Source organism: Mus musculus, chromosome 1 (genome assembly GCF_000001635.26).
Source record: "Mus musculus strain C57BL/6J chromosome 1, GRCm38.p6 C57BL/6J".
Taxonomy (NCBI): Eukaryota; Metazoa; Chordata; class Mammalia; order Rodentia; family Muridae; genus Mus; species Mus musculus.
Window position 1 is genome coordinate 138,802,760 of NC_000067.6, and position 11,228 is coordinate 138,813,987.

Here is an 11,228-nt window from a genome sequence, read left to right on the forward strand (position 1 = left end):
GGGAGGAGTTGGTGTTCACCCTGGCAACCTTTGCAGTCTAACAGCCACACTCAGAGAAACCTTGCTTTAGAATCCTCATGAGGAACCTGAATGACTGATATGGAGGGATAAATCCAACTAAGACATAATAAGCTACATAGTATCACCTCTACATCCTAAATATATTTTCAATGACTAGAAACTATGATAGAATTGTGAGCTATCAAAGCTGAAAGAAGCATTGATGTGATTAGCCTAAGTTCTTATTTTTCAGACTAAGGAATGAATACTAGGCTTTAGTGGTGATTTCGTCGACCTCTTTGGCTCCTTGTGGGATACACATGCTGTACCCATCCAAGAGCTCTCTGAATTTGCAAATGAAACGCACACACACATGCACGCACACATTTGTCAGCTAATTTTGATATGCCTTGACTAGCTCAATGGTTGGGTCTTGCGCGCGCTCGACTGGCCAGGAAGAACGACGCTGCAACAGGATCCTTCTGCACACGTTTATTGGGAGAGCTTGATTGTAGAGGCGAAAAGACCACGAGCCCAGAACTGGTGCTGCTTTTATAGGCCTAGGACAGGCGTTCTCTCTCATCTGATTGGTTAACTTGTCTCTCATCTGATTGGTTAACTTGTCTCTCATCTGATTGGTTAACTTTTGTCAATTCTCAAAACCTCACCTTGGCAAAAGAACCTTTACTGGCTATGTATGTGTGGTGGCCAGCTGTAGCCAACTGCCACTCTGCAACTGCCACTCTGTAACTGCCACTCTGTAACTGCCACTCTGTAACTGCCACTCTGTAACTGCCACTCTTCAACGGCTTCCCACATCTCCTCCTTTTTGTTTTAATAAAATGAGGCTGGTCTAGGCCTGTGCAATTACGTCCATCCGCCGTGGCTCCTGTTTTAGGTCATTCCTCTAATGTCACAGCCTTTCCTGTCATAGGGTAACCCTATCGCCACTGGGCCCCGTGTCTTAGGTTGGTCTGTGCATGAGGAAAGTTGCCCGTCTCTGGATACCGCAGTGCTGTGTGACAGTAACTGCTAAATGACCTAGGGCGAACTCTGCAAAAGAGGCCAGCCAAAAAATGAATTAGTGGGGAAATCATGATCACCCTATTGATGAGCAAGGGCTGATCAATGATCATTGAGTCTCTCTCATCCCAGTGTCATGGGGTGCAAAAGCAGAGAACTCAGATGCCGACTAATTCTTGAGCATAGATAACCAACCTTCAGGGGAGGTGCCGTTTTCAATAGCTAAAAGTGCCTGAGTTATAATCACCTTGTCATGTTTTTGTTGGGTTCTGAATTTGCATACCAACCAGAGCATGAACACCAGTCCACAGCATATGGCAGCACCAAACAAAATCACTCCCACCCATTCCTTAAAGTAAGAAAAAGCAGAGGTAAGCCAAGAGGTAAAGTCTCCGAGGGTCACTGGTTCCACTCTGGTCCCATTAAGGTTCAGGATCTGCATCTGCAGCCTCGTCTGCAACCTCTCCAGCTCCTGCGACCAGTTCCCCTTCAGGTAATTCGATAGGTCTGTACTTTTAATAAAATAATTATTAATGTACCTATTGGGAGTAATGCACACATGCAAAGTGGATGCCACACAACTCATTTGTATGACATCCATCATCTGTTCCATGTCATGTTGTAAAATATCCATTCTCTGATTTACTAACATTAACCCTGAGGTGATATGAGAATCCACCCTTTGCAGGGTAAGCAATGCCTCAGACATTTTGTTTTGTTTTGTTTTTTGTTTTTGTTTTGTTTTGTCTTGTTTTTGCTATCTGACTTATAGTGTCAGCAGTATTAATTTGATCTGCCCAATTAGAGATAATCTTTTTCTTTAAAAAAAATTACAGGGTGTAAAAGGTTTATCCACATTATGCACAAAGCATAATGTATAATTTAAATGAAAACTAGTATTCTTATACACCCATGGTTCTTGAGGAGTTTGTCGTGCATAAGGCACATCCAAAAAACATTCCTTTGCAAAAAACAAAGGCTAGGTAGAAGAATTGGAATGTACCGGTAAAGGTACTGGCCATGATCTTACTATGGCCCATAAAGGTATACTTATCCCGGTCTCAATCATCAGGAGCAGGACCATCTTGATCTTTCACGGTCCTTGTCAGTCATTCTGGGACCCACAGCTGTTGTCAATGATCCTGGGGAAACAAACAGACCCTCTCGCCCACGTCAACACCGTCAACACCTGTGGGCAATGATTTCCACGCCCTTATGGCAATCTGATTCACCTGCTCAAACACCTGCACTGGATATCTTGTCTGTTGCTGTGCAAAGCGACCTTGACCAAGCAGCATATCCCTATCCCATGCTGGATTTCCTGCAGCAGAGTTAGCCACTGCCTGTTCATTTGCAAATTCAATAAGGAAGGCTTTCCAATCTAAATACTGCCCAGGTGAAAGGCATGCCTTCCTCCTCCTCCGCCTCGGCTCTTTTATTTTGTCCTTTCTGTCCACCTGATAACACTGTGTCTCCTTTCTTTTTCCTTTTTCTTTTTAAGCCCTTCTCCTCTTCCGACATACTTTCTTGTTGCTCTGTAAGGATTTTCTGACCTGTCTTGACTGCCTCTACACACAGTTTCAAACAGTAACAGAGTCCATATATCAGAACAAACAAGACCAAAACTATCAGACCTACCCACAAAGGGTCAATAGGAGAAAAAAGCATAACTCATGAACCTTAACTTGTCCCAAAACCGGGAACCTTAACTTGTCCCAAAGCCGGGAACCTTATTGTCTCAATCCTTTCTTTCCTTCCTTTCCTTTCCCTTTTTTTTTTCTCTTTCCCCTTTCCTTTTCTTCACTATTTCCTTTTCTTTATCACTGATTCCTTTTATTTTTCCTCCCTTTTCTTTTCCTTTTTATCCCCCTTTAACCCGGGGATCAATTTGGGAGACTTACCAGTACCACCGTTCCTCAGCTGAAGAGTTCTGAATTCACGCTGTTGAATCCTTCTCAGCAGCCTGTTTTACAGGAACCTTTATTACCACCGTTCCCCAGCTGAAGAGTTCTGAATCCACGCTGGATCCTTCTCAACAGTCTGTTTTACGGGAACCTTTATTAACCGCTCCTTCCCCGTGATGCAGTTCTGAATCCTCCCTGTAGCAGGGGGTCTTCGCTCGTGCCTGAAGATGTTTCTTTTCCCGGGTTTTCGGCACCACTTCTTGCGCGCGCTCGACTGGCCAGGAAGAACGACGCTGCAACAGGATCCTTCTGCACACGTTTATTGGGAGAGCTTGATTGTAGAGGCGAAAAGACCTCGAGCCCAGAACTGGTGCTGCTTTTATAGGCCTAGGACAGGCGTTCTCTCTCATCTGATTGGTTAACTTGTCTCTCATCTGATTGGTTAACTTGTCTCTCATCTGATTGGTTAACTTTTGTCAATTCTCAAAACCTCACCTTGGCAAAAGAACCTTTACTGGCTATGTATGTGTGGTGGCCAGCTGTAGCCAACTGCCACTCTGCAACTGCCACTCTGTAACTGCCACTCTGTAACTGCCACTCTGTAACTGCCACTCTGTAACTGCCACTCTTCAACGGCTTCCCACATCTCCTCCTTTTTGTTTTAATAAAATGAGGCTGGTCTAGGCCTGTGCAATTACGTCCATCCGCCGTGGCTCCTGTTTTAGGTCATTCCTCTAATGTCACAGCCTTTCCTGTCATAGGGTAACCCTATCGCCACTGGGCCCCGTGTCTTAGGTTGGTCTGTGCATGAGGAAAGTTGCCCGTCTCTGCATACCGCAGTGCTGTGTGACAGTAACTGCTAAATGACCTAGGGCGAACTCTGCAAAAGAGGCCAGCCAAAAAATGAATTAGTGGGGAAATCATGATCACCCTATTGATGAGCAAGGGCTGATCAATGATCATTGAGTCTCTCTCATCCCAGTGTCGTGGGGTGCAAAAGCAGAGAACTCAGATGCCGACTAATTCTTGAGCATAGATAACCAACCTTCAGGGGAGGTGCCGTTTTCAATAGCTAAAAGTGCCTGAGTTATAATCACCTTGTCATGTTTTTGTTGGGTTCTGAATTTGCATACCAACCAGAGCATGAACACCAGTCCACAGCATATGGCAGCACCAAACAAAATCACTCCCACCCATTCCTTAAAGTAAGAAAAAGCAGAGGTAAGCCAAGAGGTAAAGTCTCCGAGGGTCACTGGTTCCACTCTGGTCCCATTAAGGTTCAGGATCTGCATCTGCAGCCTCGTCTGCAACCTCTCCAGCTCCTGCGACCAGTTCCCCTTCAGGTAATTCGATAGGTCTGTACTTTTAATAAAATAATTATTAATGTACCTATTGGGAGTAATGCACACATGCAAAGTGGATGCCACACAACTCATTTGTATGACATCCATCATCTGTTCCATGTCATGTTGTAAAATATCCATTCTCTGATTTACTAACATTAACCCTGAGGTGATATGAGAATCCACCCTTTGCAGGGTAAGCAATGCCTCAGACATTTTGTTTTGTTTTGTTTTTTGTTTTTGTTTTGTTTTGTCTTGTTTTTGCTATCTGACTTATAGTGTCAGCAGTATTAATTTGATCTGCCCAATTAGAGATAATCTTTTTCTTTAAAAAAAATTACAGGGTGTAAAAGGTTTATCCACATTATGCACAAAGCATAATGTATAATTTAAATGAAAACTAGTATTCTTATACACCCATGGTTCTTGAGGAGTTTGTCGTGCATAAGGCACATCCAAAAAACATTCCTTTGCAAAAAACAAAGGCTAGGTAGAAGAATTGGAATGTACCGGTAAAGGTACTGGCCATGATCTTACTATGGCCCATAAAGGTATACTTATCCCGGTCTCAATCATCAGGAGCAGGACCATCTTGATCTTTCACGGTCCTTGTCAGTCATTCTGGGACCCACAGCTGTTGTCAATGATCCTGGGGAAACAAACAGACCCTCTCGCCCACGTCAACACCGTCAACACCTGTGGGCAATGATTTCCACGCCCTTATGGCAATCTGATTCACCTGCTCAAACACCTGCACTGGATATCTTGTCTGTTGCTGTGCAAAGCGACCTTGACCAAGCAGCATATCCCTATCCCATGCTGGATTTCCTGCAGCAGAGTTAGCCACTGCCTGTTCATTTGCAAATTCAATAAGGAAGGCTTTCCAATCTAAATACTGCCCAGGTGAAAGGCATGCCTTCCTCCTCCTCCGCCTCGGCTCTTTTATTTTGTCCTTTCTGTCCACCTGATAACACTGTGTCTCCTTTCTTTTTCCTTTTTCTTTTTAAGCCCTTCTCCTCTTCCGACATACTTTCTTGTTGCTCTGTAAGGATTTTCTGACCTGTCTTGACTGCCTCTACACACAGTTTCAAACAGTAACAGAGTCCATATATCAGAACAAACAAGACCAAAACTATCAGACCTACCCACAAAGGGTCAATAGGAGAAAAAAGCATAACTCATGAACCTTAACTTGTCCCAAAACCGGGAACCTTAACTTGTCCCAAAGCCGGGAACCTTATTGTCTCAATCCTTTCTTTCCTTCCTTTCCTTTCCCTTTTTTTTTCTCTTTCCCCTTTCCTTTTCTTCACTATTTCCTTTTCTTTATCACTGATTCCTTTTATTTTTCCTCCCTTTTCTTTTCCTTTTTATCCCCCTTTAACCCGGGGATCAATTTGGGAGACTTACCAGTACCACCGTTCCTCAGCTGAAGAGTTCTGAATTCACGCTGTTGAATCCTTCTCAGCAGCCTGTTTTACAGGAACCTTTATTACCACCGTTCCCCAGCTGAAGAGTTCTGAATCCACGCTGGATCCTTCTCAACAGTCTGTTTTACGGGAACCTTTATTAACTGCTCCTTCCCCGTGATGCAGTTCTGAATCCTCCCTGTAGCAGGGGGTCTTCGCTCGTGCCTGAAGATGTTTCTTTTCCCGGGTTTTCGGCACCACTTCTTGCGCGCGCTCGACTGGCCAGGAAGAACGACGCTGCAACAGGATCCTTCTGCACACGTTTATTGGGAGAGCTTGATTGTAGAGGCGAAAAGACCTCGAGCCCAGAACTGGTGCTGCTTTTATAGGCCTAGGACAGGCGTTCTCTCTCATCTGATTGGTTAACTTGTCTCTCATCTGATTGGTTAACTTGTCTCTCATCTGATTGGTTAACTTTTGTCAATTCTCAAAACCTCACCTTGGCAAAAGAACCTTTACTGGCTATGTATGTGTGGTGGCCAGCTGTAGCCAACTGCCACTCTGCAACTGCCACTCTGCAACTGCCACTCTGTAACTGCCACTCTGTAACTGCCACTCTTCAACGGCTTCCCACAGTTGGGTACTTCTAATCCTCCCCACTACTAGCAAGGAATTCCTGAGTTTCGTCTCTGCTACTCCAGGCCCAATAAGGGCCACTTTCCCGGATTCTTACATGCCAGCAGGCCTTTCCGTTTCATCTTTCTGCTTCCCTGTTATGGCGATTTACCCCTTCTCTCTCCCCTCTCCCCTCTCCCCTCTCCCCTCTCCCCCACTCTCTGTCCCTTGCCCTCCCCCACCCCTGCAATCTAAAAGTTCTGCCCAGTCTCCCTTCCAGCCACTGGCTGTATGGCAATTCTTCATTAAGAATTGAAGCCATCTGGGGGCAGGGACCCTCAGATCTGGAAGCGTGGCTTTGGGGAGCCAAAATAAGACAAAACATTAGAACCAATTCCCAACACAAGACCAAAGGTAAAATAAAAGGCCTCTTACCAATTAAAGAGTAGAACATGGACTTCGTCTTATTGGCGAGTTATAAAATATTGGGATCCATAAGCTTATGGCATATTTTGAGCGCTTTAGCTATTTTCTTAATACTTATTTTTATTTACATGTGCATCTGTGTGAGTGAACGGTATGGATGTCTAGGTGTCTTCAGAGGCTAGAAGGGGGCATTGAATCCTCTGGAGTTGGAATTACAGGTGACTGAACTACCTGACTGGGTGCTGGGAACCAAACGTGGGTCCTCTGCAAGAGTAGTACACTCTCTCTACTGCTGAGCCATCTCTCCAGCCCCTCAGTTCTTCTTCTCACCATATAGGCCAATAAGAAGATGAAAGCATACCAAATATTAAAAAGACTCTCTAGGGCTAGAGAGATGGCTCAGAGATAAAGAGCACTGGCTGCTCTTCCAGAGGTCCTGAGTTTAATTCCCAGCAACCACATGGTGTCTCACGACCATCTGTACTAGGATCTTATACCTACCCTCTTCTGGCATTCAGGCACAACACTGTTATGCATGATAAATAAATCTTTTAAAAGAAGACTTCTCTAAAGCCTCGAAGAATGCTTTATTTTCCACCTATGTTGGGTTTTTTCCCCCCTCTGGACCACTGGCATATACCTGACCTTAAAAAAAGAACATCTTAGAGGTCCAAATGCCAGACAACCTTAACTGATGAGACAATAAAACAAGGAAAATGGCTTCTTAAAGACATTATAGTTTGTGATAATAATGCTCTTGGCTTTGAGCAGGGTACAGCCCATGCCATGTGCAGCACTCCTGCCAATCTCCTATCGGGGGGAATGCCCTCATGGGTTCTGACTGTCTTGGTCACTTCCCCCACACACTGTTACAATATTTTAATAAAGCATTTATATTCCTGGGGCTACTTACTCATTTATTCAATATATGTGACATGGGCAAACAAAAGGAAAACAGAGATACTTTCCCAATAAAATACTTAAAAATACTTTGTTAATTAATGACACACACCTGTCACAGCCTCCAGTGCTTGTGTTACATAACAGTTTAAAAGAATGAAAGCCTCCTGTAAAAAGAGTTGTTTTCTTTATGCTAGTGGACTTTCAGATTAAATACCTGAGGGCTGGAGAGATGGCTCAGAGGTTAAGAGCACTGACTGCTTTTCCAGATGCCCTGAGCTCAATTTCCAGTAACCACATGGTAGCTCATAAGCATCTAAAATGAGATCTGGTGCTCTCTTCTGGTGTGTACATGTAGGCAGAACACTGTATATATAGTAAATAAATACATCTATAAAAAGAAAAAGGATCAGTTTCAGATGAAATCCTGGATGTTCTGCTTATCAGTGTATATTGCATAGAAATGGTTCCACGAAACATTTAAATAAAACATTAAGAAACCAATTTTTGAATGGCTGCTCTACCTTGAATTTAGTAAGTCAAGTTGTATTCATACCTTTAAAATTATATATTCTGTAGGTATAAAAAAATTTTAAGCCATTCCAGATTAATTTTTTAAAGGCTTCTAAATTTTATTTTCAAACACCATTGTGGTTTCTGTAACCACTGTCTCTCAAGTGCATTTAGTTAGTTATTTTTCTATTGCTGTAAAGAGACACCATAACCAAACCAACTTCTAGGGCAAAGAGTTCATAGAGGCTTACAGTTCTAGAGGGTTAGAGTCCATGACCATCATGGCAGGGACAATGGCATCAGGAAGTCAGACATCACATTGAAACAGTAGCTAATGGCTCATACCTATCTTATCTACAAACACAAGGCAGAGAAAGAGGTAACCAGGAATACTCTGGGTTTTTGAAGCTGCAACTGCCAGTGACACACCTCTTTCAATGAGACCACACCTCCTAATCCTTCCCAAACAGTTCCACCAACTGGGACCCAAGTACTCAAATATATGAACCAATAGGGCCATTCTAAGTCAAACCACCACAGCGGTATAGCTGTATTATGGTATAGTTTACAGTCATTACAAATAATAATTATATAGCAAGGGAATACTTATGATACAATCATAAAATTTTAATGAATAAACACAAAATTATACGTTTCAGATGATCTTGAGTGATAACAATACTGTACCTCTGTGAAGCTGTCCTGAAGAGATATCTTCCCCAGTCTCAGTATCCTATAGACTTGGCCCAAATACCAAATAAACTACTATCTATGTTCAAGACAAGATCTACATCATACCACTGCTTCATACTGAGTCTGCACTCATCTCGAATTTCTCAGTGTTTATTTTTTTCCAATATGCTCCTGCTTCCTTCCATGTGTTAAATCCTCCTTTATTTCTCTTTATTTCACTCCTTCTACCAACTCAGAGCCCAAGAGTGTCCAAGCAGTTTCCCAGAATCACCACAGAGATCATAGAGAGAGATGAGGAAGAGGAGGGGTGGGACTCCCCATTGTTTCTCTCCCACAGCAACCAGAGCAAATTTTTCTTACACATGAGGATGCTGACAAAATTTCATATGCTGTGAGCTTTCCAGGGAAAGTAGCTCAACACCACTGCCATGGCTCATATCGGAGCAGGGGGAACTCTGGGTCTATGTGAAGTTGTACATTTTCTTCTTTCCATATTTTATCTCATAGGTTCAGATCAGCATTCTGGTAGCTAGTGTCATTTCTATTCTGATTTCTGCCATCACTGCATTTTCTGTCCCTCCCAGCTTTGTGCCATCTGCGGGGGTGACTCACTTGACAGCTCCATCCTTAAACTAATTCAGTAATAAAAACGTTGAAAATAATTCAATCCCTGAGCAAGCCCCTAGACACCCCCCACAGGTGTATTAATTCATTAATTGGCACTCTGGGACTGACTGTCCAAAGCAGTTCTCAGCTGAGAGAACTATACACACCAGCCCTCTTTCCTTGAGCCTAAAATTGAGATGCAAATATGTTTGGCAAAATAGATAAGCCTGAGAAGAGTAAGCTTTCAGGAGTCATCTATCTGGAGGCTTCTGGCTGAGGTTTGAATTGGTTGTCTTCCTCTTGCTGTAACCAAACACCTGACCAGAAACAAGTCGAAGGAGGGAGCGTGTGTCTTGGCTCACAGTTGCAGAGGAGACAGCCATCCTGGAAGGAAAGCACACAGCAGGAGAGAAAGCACGCCGCAGGTAAGTCTAGGGTACAGGTGTGCAGGGACTCTTCACCCCTTTTCTTGTCAGAACAGGAAGTAAAGAGTGGCCAGGAAGTGATACCCACATATAAAGTGCCTGTAACCTACTTTCCCCAGTGATGATCTTTCTCCTGAAGGATCCATACCCTTAAGGAACAGAACCATCCACCAGGCTCCAAGTGTTGAAACACATAAAGCTGAGTGGGACATTGCACATTGAAATTATAACAGGGATGATGAAGGGCACTATACACAGATACCTGTCATAACAGGGCCAAAGACAGAAAGATAGAACCACACCCTCTTATTTCAACAACAACAACAACAACAAAACCTTATTCTGATCTATTTCATATATTCTCTTCTGTGAAAAATTCACCAAGCAAGAGTTCTTGCTTAAAAAAGAAGAAGAATTTGTGAGTGAGATTTTTTTTAAATATTCTCATCTGCAAGCCTAGTTATATTTTAAAAGTTCACCTGTCTAAAAAAAATTTTGCTTCAGAGCCTCTTATTTTAAAGTTCATACCCTGTTCATTAATCCCCACAGCTAGCAGCATCCTCACATACTTATCTAAAGGTCATATTTATTCTATTAATGTAGAAATGACCAATTATATTGGTCACCATGCAGCTCAGAGAGGTCATGCTTAATAAGGACGATTAGCATCAATTCGGTGGAGGAAATTAATGCTGGTTTTCTAATGTGAATAATACAAAATCAACAGCGAGCCTCGGAAAACGATGAGTTGTATAATCAAGGAGCTGCAGCACGGCGGGGAGGGGCCCAGCAGGTACCTCCCCAAGCACAGCTGATTCTCAGCTAAGATGCTACCATCTGCAGAAGCACTGCAAATACTTCACAGCTGTGCTTGCACGCATTAAAGTTTAATGCCTCTGTTTGGTCAATGTGTAAAAATCTATTCATTCTTTTTTTCTGTGTTAGCCAATGCTGTTGGTTTGAGATTGTGTAGTACCAGCTAACTCTTGCTGCAAGTTGGGAAGGGTCAAATGGAGCTTAACACTAAATATGGCACCCAAGAAACAATTATGCTTACTAAAATATGAAACCGTGCCTTATGAATATATAGGAAAGTCTACTTGAGGAAGCCCAAAATCTTACTCAACCCAATGTTCATGAATGTAGGACAGAGATGCCAAGAAATAACTACTAAATGCCTCTGTCATTAATGGAAGGGATGGTGAGTCAACATCACTGAATGACTTATCAGCATTTGCCTTTTGAGGGGAGGGTTGTTTTGTTTTGTTTTTTAATTTTTGAGACAGGGTTTCTCCGTGTAATAGCCCTGGCTCTGCTGGAGTTCTTTAGGCCAGGTTGGCCTTCGACTCACAGAGATTCACCTGTTTCTGCTGC